At 36.1% G+C, this 13,049-nt stretch overlaps 1 pseudogene; it reads left to right on the top strand.

Moving 5' to 3' along the window:
• The first annotated feature begins 1,726 nt into the window (after nucleotides 1-1,726).
• LOC150012774 (protein N-lysine methyltransferase METTL21A-like) overlaps nucleotides 1,727-13,049 on the top strand; it is a 33,794-nt pseudogene continuing 22,471 nt past the window's right edge.

The following is a 13,049-nucleotide window of genomic DNA, read 5'->3' on the forward strand; positions in this document are numbered from 1 at the left end:
TAGCTTCAATTCTTTCTTTTCAATTTTATAATTTTCATTTATTTTTTTTTGACTCCTTGTACTGTCTTGATCTCCAGCACAATGTTGAATACATGTGGTGTGAGTGTACATCCTAGTTTTGTTCTCAACTTAGGGAGAACTTGTTCAGTAGGTCACTGTATTCATCTGTAGGTTGTTTCACGGATAACTTATCTGAGTGAGAAAGCTCCCTTATACTCCTAAATTGACTAAACTTTGGTAATATAAATATAAATAGAATCATAATTGATGATTTTACTACTTGCTTAAAGCCTTAAGCATTAGCCAGGGTATTGCCGTTAGCTGTAAATATCTCTTATCTGTTTTAGAGAAAAAATTTTCCAGATCTACACATGCAAAAATATTGCCCAGGAAGTCTTCAGTTGCCAAACACGCCTGTCTTCAGCAGTGTATTTTTTGACAATCCTTTGGAAATTGCAAGACGTTTTCACATGGAAGCTTAATTGTGCTTCGGGCTTAACTATATAAGTCAACTACAGAAGTGTATTTAATCTACCCATGTGCCCAAAGTATGGTCTGTGTTACTGGTGGGGGTTGCAGTTGGGTTTTGAGGAGAAATGCAAGACAAGAGGAAAATAAACCAGCAGCAGCAACATGTGGGGAGCACAATTTGTATGGCTCCATACTCCAGAGCTAAATGTGGCTTATATTTGTGAATCAGTAGCATGTGAACTAGGGCTCTCTCGACCCTGGCGCAAGTGGTGAAGAGTTTTTAAATGTCTCAACAACCAACTCACATAGCTCTAAGAGAAGTACATTTTTAAAGGAGTATTTGAATAGCACCAACAATCTGTCCTAAAATCCAGTCACATTCACTCTTCACAGCAACCCTGTGAGGGTTGTGAAGACACTAAAGCATAGAAACATTCAGTGCCTTAATATCTCCCAGACCAGGAGACTTGCACACAGGACTTGATTCAAGACTTGGGACATGCAATCTTTTCACTATCACCTTGGCAACTGATTGCCTGACAACTTGTGATTTTTTTTTTCAAAATTAATGCCACAGGTGTGTTCATGCTTATTGTAACCTTAGATGGTACCCTGCTTTGTGTAAATTGAAGCAGACATTTTTAGATTCTCAGCTCTTGATCATAGTGCATTTAGCCGTCTGGTTAAACAAGTAGAAATTGTTTCTTTTTCTTCCTCCAGCACATGTGCCCTTTCAACATTTAAAGAATTATGCTCCAGGTACCCAGGTATGAAGGTATGAACATGGGACAAAGCTGGTAAGGAACTAATTCTACAACTTGGCAAGTGCCCTGAATATTACTCACCATAAGACCAATAATGATGAGAATCATTCAGCATCATCATTTCCTTCATGTCAGCACATTTGTTTCCCATCACCATATACAAGGCCCTGACTTGGGCACTCTTACAGCCATGACTAATCTAATACTTCAGAGAGCAAATCTCAATTTACTAATATCTCCTAATGTCGTTGTTGGAATCATCCTTGTTTTTCAAATGATAAAAAACACACGAAGATACTGTATGACAAATGCTTTTGGATGTCAGGTTGATTTTCATCGCAGGTGGTGACCTGTGATGCTGTAGAAAAGGCTGTTTTTTATAGCCTATGAACAAACAGTGGTAAGCAAGTGAGGGATGTCTCAGGTCTCCATCTAGAGCAACAGTCCCATTTACACTAGGACACTCACACAAGCCAGAGGAGAATGGCATCATGGCCCAGAAGAGCCCGGTGAGAAGTGAGCCTGAGGTGTCTGAGGTGACCGCATATCCACTGGAAGGGCTGGTCACAGGGGAGCTGGCTGGGCTGGATGCCAGCTGGGGTGAAGTACAATCCCAGCAAGAACACCAAAAGGGCTCTTGGTGTTTACGGAAAAAATGGTAGCCTCTAGGGAAAACAGACTCACATTTTCTCAAGGTTTTCTATTTGTACCAGATGAATTCAGTGTCAAATATAATAAGGAATATAGGCTGTTAGTATTAGTCTCATTTGCTATGTAAACAAAGACAGAAGACATCAAAGCCAAAATGTCATTATTCCTTGGATGCTGTATGTTCAAGTAGAGCTGATTGTTGTTGTTATTACTGTTATTCTTTTTTTTAATAGTTTATTTTGTATTATATTTTTTCGTTACCATTTATCCCCCTTATAGTCTCTTCCATCTCTACCCATCCCCTCTCCCTCACAGTCATCACACTGTTGTCCAGGTCCATGAGTTCTTTTTTTTCCCTCAATCCCTCCACCCCCAATACTCCCCCCCAAGAGCTGTCAGCCTGCTCTCTATCTACGAGTCTGTCTCTATTTTGCTTGTTAGTTCAGTTTGTTCATTAGATTGCACATATGAGTGAAATCATATGATATTTGTATTTCTCTGACTATCTGATTTCATTTAGCATAATGTTCTCCAGGTCCATCCATGCTGTTACATAGGGTGAGATTTTCTTCTTTTTTATGGGCAAGTAGTATTCCATTGTGTAAATGTCCCATAGCTTTTTTTTCTACGCATCTACTGATGGACATGTTGGCTGCTTCCAAATCTTGGCTGTTGAATATAATGCCTCAATGAACATAGAGATACATATATTCTTTAGAATTAGTCTTTAATGTTTCTTTGGGTAAATTCCAAGAAGTGGAATTGCTGAGTCATAAGGCAGTTCCATTTTTAATTTTTTGAGGTAACTCCATACTGCTTTCAGAGTGACTGCACCAATCTGCATTTCTATCAACAGTGCACAAGCATTCCCCTTTCTGCACATTTTTGCCAGCACTTGCTTGTTGATTTATTAATGATAGCCATTCTGACAGGTGTGAAGTAATGTCTCATTATGATTTTAATTGACATTCTTCTGATGATTAGTGACATTGAACATCTTTTCATATGTCTATTGGCCATCTATATGTCCTTTTGCAGAAATGTCTATTCAGTTCCTTTGCCCATTTTTTAAACTGGATTGTTTATTATTCTTAAATCACTAATTGGTTCATTCAATGAAACATGCAAGTTTGTAGCAAAGATTGAATTTTTTCAAAAGTGGAACTATAACAATATTTGAGTATGACTTTCATCTCCTTAATTTCCTAAAGTTCTCTTGCGGAGAAAAACCCAGTGATCTAATAGTTGGTATGTAGGATTTAGAAGGTTTTTCAGGGCTCTAGTTAGTTTGAAATCTTTCTTTTTTAAATTACAACTTCTCTAGCCCTGGTTGGTATGGCACAGTTGGTTGGAGCATCGTCCTGTAACTGAAAGGTTGTGGGTGGGATTCCCAGTCAAGGTACATACCTAGGTTGAAGGTCTTGGCCCCAAAGCTTCTGACCCCTAGTCCTGATGCATATGGTCCCTGGTCTGGGCACATGCAGGAGACAAAAAATTCATGCTTGTCTCTCATATTTATGTTTCTTTCTCTCCCTCCCTCTTTCTCTAAAAGCAATAGAAAAAAAAAAAAAAGGCCCAGGGTGAATTCATTATCACCAAGCCATTATAATATGAAATGTTAAAGAGATTTACTTAAGAAAAAGAAGAAGATCAAAACTATGAACACTAAAATGACAACAAACTCACAACTATCAGCAACTGAATCTAAAAAACAAAAGTAAAAACAAACTAAGCGAACAGCTAGAACAGGAATAGAATCATTGATATGGAGGTCATTTGGAGAGTTATCATCTGGGAAGGGGAAGGGGGAGAATGAGGGAAAAGGTGCAGGGAGTAAGAAGTATAATCGGTTGGTACAAAATAGACAGGGGGATGTTAAGAATAGTATAGGAAATGGAGAAGCCAAAGAACTGAATATGCATGACCCATGGACATGAACTAAAGGAGGGAATTGCTGGAAGAAAGGGGGTACCAGATGAAGGGTGGCAAAGGAGGAAAAATTAGGATTATATTGTAATAGTATAATCTATAAAATATAAACCTGATGCAAAAATAATGTCTGGTTTCAAGGTCTATTTTTAAAATGAAAAAGCCCATGATTATGAAAATATTTATCCATTAACATAACCTCCTTTGCTTTCTAGAACCTCATTTCATCTGTCAACTAGCTTATAAGTACCATGCTTGTAAAATTCTTTAGGTTTTGAAGCAAAATATGAATCCAATTCATTTTCAACCTCTTCTCCTGATGTCAACCTAAGACCATCAAAGTGATTCTGTAGTCTCCGAAACAAGTGAAAATCAGAAGAAGCAAGGTCAGGAGAATATGGAGTATGAAGCAGTATTTCCCAACCAAGCTCTTTCAAGAAATTTTTGGTGAGTCGAGCTGTGTGAGGACGAGCATTATGGTGATGGAAGATGACACCCTTTCTGTTGACTACAGAGGGTCGCTTTTGGTTCAAAGCTGCTTTCAAATGGTGAAGTTGTTCACAGTAAAGATTAGTAGTAATTGTTTGATTGTTGTCTGACAGTTTGTAATGGACAATTCCTTCCATAGTCCACCATACACTCAACATGATCTTCTTTGGATGAAGTCCTCCTCTTGGTTGTTGAGCTCTTCTTCCTCCTCAACTGATCCATGATTGGCAGCGTTAAATATTATGGTAAAGGATCCACTTCTCAGCACCTGTAACAAGCCTATCTAAAAATGGTGCCTGAAGGTGTCGCGAAAGCAATAACTCACAACAAGCAACATGTAGTTGCAGATTCTCTGGAGACAGTTCATGTGTGACCCATTTCCCAACTACTGAAACCTTTCCGACCCTTTTCAGTTGGCATAGCATGGTTGTATGGGCTCCGTTAAATTGTTCGGCAAGTTCTCTAGAGGTAATGATGGAGTTTTCTGTGACAACAGCTTCCAACACTTCGGAATCAAGTTTTTTTGGACCATCCTCTTTTGGCTTGTTTTTTCAAACTGAAATCCTCACTTCAGAAACAGGAAAACCACCTCCTGCAACTTCTTTCAGTCCTGCATTGTCCCCATAAGTGCTCTGAATAGACTTTGCTGCTGTACTTGCATTGGCACCTTTATGAAACCCATAGAGTAAAACATTTCTAATGTGGTCCTTAGGTGGGACGAACATGGGTGCAAATATTGCAGACACTTATGAACAATACTTCAATAATCTGAAAAACAAGGTATAAATTAGTCACTGTGACATCAAAAAGTTATAAGAAGAGGCATAAATTTAATAAATACTGTCTAAAACTTTCTTTTAAAAAAGTCAGATATACTTAAAAATAAATAAATAAATAAATATTTATACACACACACACACACAAATACAACTCTAGATATTTATTGTGAGGTGCTCCAGCAATGCTTTTATGATTGCCTACCTACATTCCCACTGCTCCCCTGCTTAATATGAAAGTTAGGAGTAAATCACATCCCACAGGTAGAAGGATGACAAGAACCCTGAGAGGATTAGACAAACACTGGAGAAAACTCAGCCCTACTGGAGGCCATCACAGAAAAGTGAGGTGTTTCACTGTCTTTCCCTGATAGGTGATTTTCTGAGCTAATTATGGTACTTTCTCCTTTAAATGAAGTCTCCACGAGAAATCACTGGAAATGAATTTTAGACTGTCTTTCCACCAAGATTTTTGTCAAGTGCTTCTTAATAAAATTCACATTGTTTACCCTGATCTAGTCACAATTTGTGGCATTTTTTTCAAGCACTGGTTTGTATGTTTTCATGCTTCCTTCTTTTTCTTTGAGATAATCCTTCTGGAGTTTTGCCATTCTGCCACAAAGCCTGTGTCTTACTCACATTAGAAGAATTAACATCAAAGATGAAAGGTCCCAATTGCTGGCTTTTTTGAACAAAACAAAATCAAATTCAGTTGTCTTAAATGCAAAATTAACAAACAAAAACCACCACAAAAGGCAAAAATAATAATAATAATTAACAGACCAGAATAATACAAAATGTCACTGCAGTTTTGAAGAGAGCCTTGAGCATTAATCTTTAAAACTATGCATCAAAAGGCTTTTTATTTGTTTATAAATAACTGGCAATAAGTAAATATTTGTCTACTGAGTGTATGAAAGCATAGTTTCAAAATAAAGTTTGACTAAAATAGAAAAGAAAGTCTAGTGCTCATGAGAAGGGATGTGAGGAATACAATGCTGAAATATTAAGGCCTCAGTTGTTTAATTAGGAAGAGCTCATTGTTGTTCATTCCTCTGAGGTCCTATTTGCAACAAGTTTATCAAATTCTTTCATATGATGTTCATGGATCTCTGACCTGAGCACAGAAGCAGGCACCAGTAATTGTTTTATCAAATAAACTGACTCAGAACTTTAATGAAGACTAATACAAGGATGTTAAGATCTAACTTGTACTGTCCTGGTCAGGTAGCTCAGTTGGAGCATTGCTCCTGTATGCCAAGGTTGTGGATTTGATCCCCAGCCAGAGCACGTATAAGAACCAACCAATGAATGCATAAAATTGATCTTTCTCTCCTCTCTCTCTTCCTCTAAAAAAAAAAAGGAAGAAAGAAAGACCTAACTTGTTTTTTTCTAATCTTTTAACTTGTTTTATTGTATGGTTTTTTTTTTTTTTTTTTTTTTTTTTTTTGCTAATTACTAATTTATAGTTAAAAAGTAGTTTAAAGGAGCATATAGCGTCAGATAATAAGGTGGTTGAAGCTCTGGTAAACAATTTTAAAAAGCACTAATTGTGATTAAATGATTTAAAGAAAAACCACAGGCTTTGATTATTTTCACTACTTCTCATCTCTTTCCATTATTTATTGTTTTGGGCTCTTTAGTAAATGGGGTTTTGTTCTGACCCCTTCCAATGCTCACTCATCTATAATTTAATAATAGTAAAGTGAGATATGTCTTAAATGAGAAATACTCATTTCTATTTAGATTTCTAATCACTCAACAGAATCTGACTTCCATGTAATTTGAGATTGCTTTGATTTTTTAAAAAACTGATTTTAGAGAGAGAAAGGAAAGGTGAGATAGAGAGAGACATAAATTTGTTGTTCAACTTATTTATGGATTCACTGGTTTATTTTTGTATGTACCCTGACTGGGGATGGAACCTGCAACCTTGGTGTATAGGGATGATGCTCTCACCAACTGAGCTACCCAACCAGGGTTGTGATTGCTTTGAGAGTCCTCTAATGTTCACTACCCTAGGTGTTCTCTAATCACTACTAATAGTGCACCAAATGTCAAATATTCATCTAGTGATTTATGTTCTTATTTCAGATTTCCTTAACTGCTTTATACATAAATTCAAGAAATAGTAATTCAAATCATGTGAGCCTTTGGAAGATTTATGACTAGTTTGTAGTCTCTTCTGATAATACTTGAAGTGCTGGTCTAACAGAAATGAAGCAGTGCATTAGTCGCAGGGTTCTCTGCCTTGAAGGAGGTCCTGTTCTTAAACTATGTTGGACAGCAGATTTAAAAGAGCCTTTCTGCTTCCTGGGAATGAGTGCTCCACAGCAAGAAAATGTACCACCCTCTTAGCCTTTCCACTGTGATCAACCTCCTTTTCCACTTTAATTTTTAAAACACTAAATGTCCAAGCAACGGTGCCTGCTTTGATTTCCTTGGCTATACAGCACTGGCAACTGTGAAAACTGCTCCCGAGGACAGAATGGGTAAGAACTTTAAACTGAAAGGTAATAATGGATGTGTGATGTCTCTGTAAGGATTGTTTTTCTGAGAACATATTGTCCTGTCCCAATCTGGTTGTTTGTTCTTTATTGTCATACAGTAAATTGTACATTCATGACAAGAAATAATTGAGTCTATAAATTTGCTTTTTCCAAAAAATGAGTAAAAGCTATATTTTAAAACATCCAGGAATGACAGTTCATAATACTGCCAAACAAACAAACAAACAAATAAATAAATAAATAAATCTTGTCTTGAAGAAGGTACTTTTGCATTTAAACTATTAATTGTTCTATTATCTTCTTAAATTTGAGGGTCCAGCTCTTCCATAGGTTTGCAAAGCTCTATTTGTTTGGCTCTCTGTTCCCTTCCCCCTTTCTTCTCCTTCTGGTATATTCATTATTCTTATTTTGCTCTTTCTAATGCAATCAGATAGTCCTTGTAGAGCTCTTTCATTTATTAAATTTTAATATTCTCTCTCTTTTTTTCCACCCGAGTCATTTCTAGATTTCTGTCTTTGAGATCATTAATTATGTCTTCTCTCTGGTCTGCTCTGTTTCCAATACTCTTTAATGCATTCCTCATCTCATTTATTGAGTCCTTCAGCTCAGAATTTCTGTTTGGTTCATTTTTATAGTTTCAGTCTCTTTGGTAAAGCACTCCTTTGTTAGTTAATTTTATTCCCGAGCATGTTGTACTGCCTTTTCGAATTTTCTTATACCTTACCGAGTTTTTTCATAACTGCAATCTTGAATTCTTTGTCATTTAAATCAGTCTTCCATATCTTTGAGTTTGGTTTTTGGAGACTTTATTTTCTTTCTGCTCCGTCATCTTACCTTGGTTATTCGTGGCACTTGATGGTTGTTTTTCTGCTTGGGCATTTGAGATCATGAGCTCTGTGGTGTGGGTGTGTGTATACTATTTTTCTTTTACCAGTTCAACAGATTTTATTTCTTTCCTTTGTTTTCCAATAGATGGTGCTATAGTGCAAATTTTTGTTTTTCTTTACCAGAACTACTAGCACCTCCAAGACCTCAGTGAGTCAGTGTCATGTCATTCATAGAAAGTGACCCATATTCCCCAAGGTGGTGGGCTTCCTGTCTGTGTCTGGATCAGCTCAGCCTCAGGGCACCACCCCTGTTTTGGGATGTGGTGGGCAATGGGATTCCAGGCCTATGAGTTATCAGTACTGCTTTTCCGCTATCCAAGGCATCCCTGCTGCCTCTACCAGGATCTGTCTTCACTGGTCTTAAGTTTCTTGTTGTAAAATGAATAGATTGAATTACAAAATTAAAAACTCCTCCAATATTTATTCTTCCCCAGAACATTCTTCACTGCATTTCACTCTAGCAACATTCAAGGGTGGATTTAGAAAAAAAAAGGATGTTTATTTTACTGAGCTCTTTTGAGTAGCAATTTAAAACTTTAAAGTCATTTTCAAAAAGTATAAAAGATTATACAATGAAAGAAAATATTACAATATTATTTAAATTTATGTGCTTATTTAGATTCTACATTAAAAATTTTGTATTTAAATTTGCAAGTAAGAGGAGGTCAAAGAACTGAACAATCCCTGAAATACAGTGGAATTAATGGTTGCAAGTTAGTACTTTCACTCTATAAATCTTTTTTTTTTTTATGTTTTTTATTGATTATATTGTTACAACAGTTCTCACTCTATAAATCTTAAGATTTGAAAGACAAAATTTAGTTTATAATATTCAATCAAATTTACTTAAATTTTTATTGTGCGGGATAATCACTTCACTATATATACGTTTATCAAATCACCACACTGTATACCTTAATCTTATACAACATTATATGTCAATAAAGTTAGAGAAAAAATGGAGTGAGAGAGTCTGATATATTTTATACAATGAAACAAACATCTGACTGACTGTGGGTTTGTCTTCAGAAACCACGGGTACCAGAAGAAGTGGCACAGCAACTTAATGTGCTAAAAGAAAAGAGCTGTCAACCCAAATTTCAATATTCCATAAAAATATCATAGTAAGAGATGAAATAAAAATATTTTCTGATGAATTTATTAATAATCAGCAGACATGCTAAAGAAGTTCTTCAAGTGAAAAGGGGAAGATACCATAAGGATACTTGAATAATTATATGTGAAGGAAGATAAACGAATAAGGTAAATATTTACACAAATATTTCCTTAAGTTCTTTAAAGTATGCATGATGTTTGAAATAAAAAATAAGTAACACTCCTGATGGAATTTTCAACATATGATGAAGTAATACTTATGACAATACTACATGAATGGGGGAGGATAAAGGATTATATTGGTAAGGCTTTCACAATGTACTTGAAATGGTAAAATATTAACTTTGAGTAGATAGTGGAATGTTAAATATAAATATTATAATCTCTAGAGCAACCACTAAAAAATTATACAATAGCTATAGTAAAAAACTCAATAGATAAATTAAAATGAAACACAAAAAATATTCAGATGATCAAAGGGAGGTCAAGAAAGGGAAAAGAAGGGAGGAAAATACAGTAAACAAAAAATAATAATAAAATAATAAACCTAAATACATATCAATAACTACATTAAACGTAAATTGCATGAACACATTAAATAAAAGATAGGGGTTGTCTGAATAGATTTTTAAAATCTTCCTCAACATATGCTTTCTACTAGAAATTCACCTCAAATATATTATATTCAAACATATGCAGGTGAAAATTAAAAGAATGAAGAAACTTGTACCATATAAATATTAATCAAAAGAAAACTACAATGACTGTATTCATATCAGAAAAAGTAGGCTACTTAGCAAGGAAATTTTTCAGAGGTTGAGAGGGGGCATTAATTATGTAGTGATAAGATTAACCAAGAAGATGCAATAGTCCATACACATTATAACATGTATATGCTTCTAACAAGATAGCTTCCAAATAAATGAAGCCAAAAAGTATATGACTGACAGGAAAATGAACACATCCACAACGAAAGTGGAGAATTCAAAACTCTTTGCTAGACTTTGGCCTGGTAGCTCATTTGGTTAGAGCATTGTCTCAATACACCAAGGTTGTGGGTTTGATCCCTGGTCAGAGCACCAATGAATGCATGAATAAGTGGGACAATAAATCAATGTTTCTCATTTTCTCTCTCTCTCTCTTTCTCTCTCTCTCCCTTCCTCCCTTCGTCTCTTTCTCCTTCTCTCTCTCTCTCTCCCTCAAATCAATTAAAAAAAAACAAAACTTTTCTGAGTAATTGATAGAACACACCTATAGAAAACCAGGAAGGATATAGAAAAAATGAACAAAAACATCAACCAACTAGATCTAACTGATATTTATAGAACAATCCACCCATTTTATTTTTAAATGAAATGGTAGACAATCAAAAAGACCATATCCTGGGTCATATCATGGAAAGATATTCAACTTATTTAAAAGAATTAGTATCATACAAAATGTGTTCTCTAACCAAAATGGAATAAGTTTGAAATAAAAATAGAAAGGTGTTGGCAAGTAAGGTTATTTATAAAATGACCTCAATCTACTTTACCTGCCTTTTTTCCCAACAAATATCTCACATTCCAGTAAAACCTTGCCACTCTGCAAACATACAATGTGCTTCTAATTCTCTCACTGTGTCAGAGGTCCCTTAGACCACTCCAGGTTCAATGATTTGCTATAAATACACAGGACTCAGTATATAACCATACTCATGGTTAAAGTTTATTACAGTGAAAGGATACAAGACAAAATTGGCAAAGAAAAAGGTCCATGGACAAAGTCTGGAGGAACCCAGATACAAGCTTCCAAAGGTGCCTTTCCAGTGTAATACACAGGATCTGCTTAATTCCTCCAACAAATGACACTTGTGAAGTCACAAATGACTTACGAGGAAAGCTCATTAGAGTGGCCAAAATTTGTGCTGGGATCTGGTCACATAGGTGTTCTCTACCTAGCACACACCAAAATCCCAGATCCCCAGAAAGAAAGCAGGTATTCAGCATAGACCATATAGTTTGCACAAGCAATCTAGGGATGGGCCACTCTTACCACATAGGGAACTGTTTATAAGATACTTTCCCAGTCATCAGCAAAGCAGCACCAATGTTGCAAAGCCAGTTTTTCTAAGGGCAGAGGTCTCAACCTTGCTTCATTAATTCTTTCTGCACAGTCACCTTTGTACATACTGTTTCCACAGCTTGAATTATATTTCCAATCATCAAAATTTATCTCAAACAATACATTTTCCATGAAGCTTTTTTTTTTTCTTCCAATGGGAAATAACTCTCCTGCCCTAGAATCCTTATGGCATTTGAACATCACTATGGTATGACATCACTTTATTTTGAATAATAGTTATGAATTATTCTCTTTCCCTGGATCTTTCCATTGTAGTAGGAAAGGTGACCTTATGTGCACCAAACCCCAAACTCTCTGGGGTGATTTCCTGGGTAAACTCTAGTTATGGGTAGCTTCTCTCTTTCTGGAGGAGGGCTGGGAATTGCCTGGTGATTTGGGGAAACGCTGAACAATGTCACTGAGGGGAAGGTGCACATGAGGCATGACAAGAGGTATGTATGGAAAATGCTGGGCCATTGGATTCAAATAGACCTGGGTTTTAATTCTGACTTCACTGAAGCTGTGTGGTCTGGGTCATGTTTTTTAGCTTGTCTGAGCCCCAGTTATTTCACCTGAAAACTAGTTGGAATTATGAAAAATATATATGTAGATTTCATTTTCCTTCTCTCTCCTTTCTGCTTTAGAGAGTGACTAGGCACACAAAATTGCTCTGTCTCTCTGATTTTGCACTTACCTCAACTGCAGTTCAGCAGTGTCAACCATTTGTCACCATTTTCCTGCTGCTGCTCTGCAGTCAGTTGACCAATCAACTAAGGTTTATTGAATTGAGCATGAGAGGTCAATAATGCTGGAGAAACTGTATGTGATCAGCCCAACCTCAAAGCATTCAAAGCTAAACTGCAAAGAAATGAAATATATTCAGTGGCTGCAAAACAGATACTACAAACCAGAGGCTATGAGGTAGAGAAGGCTGGCTTCAGGGAGATGGTGCAGTCTAAAATCCAGCCTAAAGAATGGGGAGATTTGGATAAGTGAACAAGGCCAGAGGGCTCTAGACTAGAGGACTTGCAGGAGCAAAAACCCAAAAGGGTGAATTAGCCTATGATAATGCAGAGATGAAAGAAATCTGTTGCTTGGAGCAGATTGTTTATGATGAAGGGCTATGAATGAATTTCGATAGGTGATTCAGGGACACATTCCCAAAAGGAAGAGAAACATTTTTTCCACTAAGCTAATTTAATATTAAGTAATGTTATACCAGTGCATCTTCCTGTAATAATCAACTTTAAAATGTAATTGGGTGCAAATGGCACAAAGAATCTTTCAAGGTGATGAAAATTGTTTAAAACTATACTCTAGTGATGATTTAATTATACACTTCAAGTGGGTGCA

This window comes from Furipterus horrens, unplaced genomic scaffold (genome assembly GCF_987537825.1).
Source record: "Furipterus horrens unplaced genomic scaffold, mFurHor1.1.pri manual_scaffold_4, whole genome shotgun sequence".
In the NCBI taxonomy this organism is placed as follows: Eukaryota; Metazoa; Chordata; class Mammalia; order Chiroptera; family Furipteridae; genus Furipterus; species Furipterus horrens.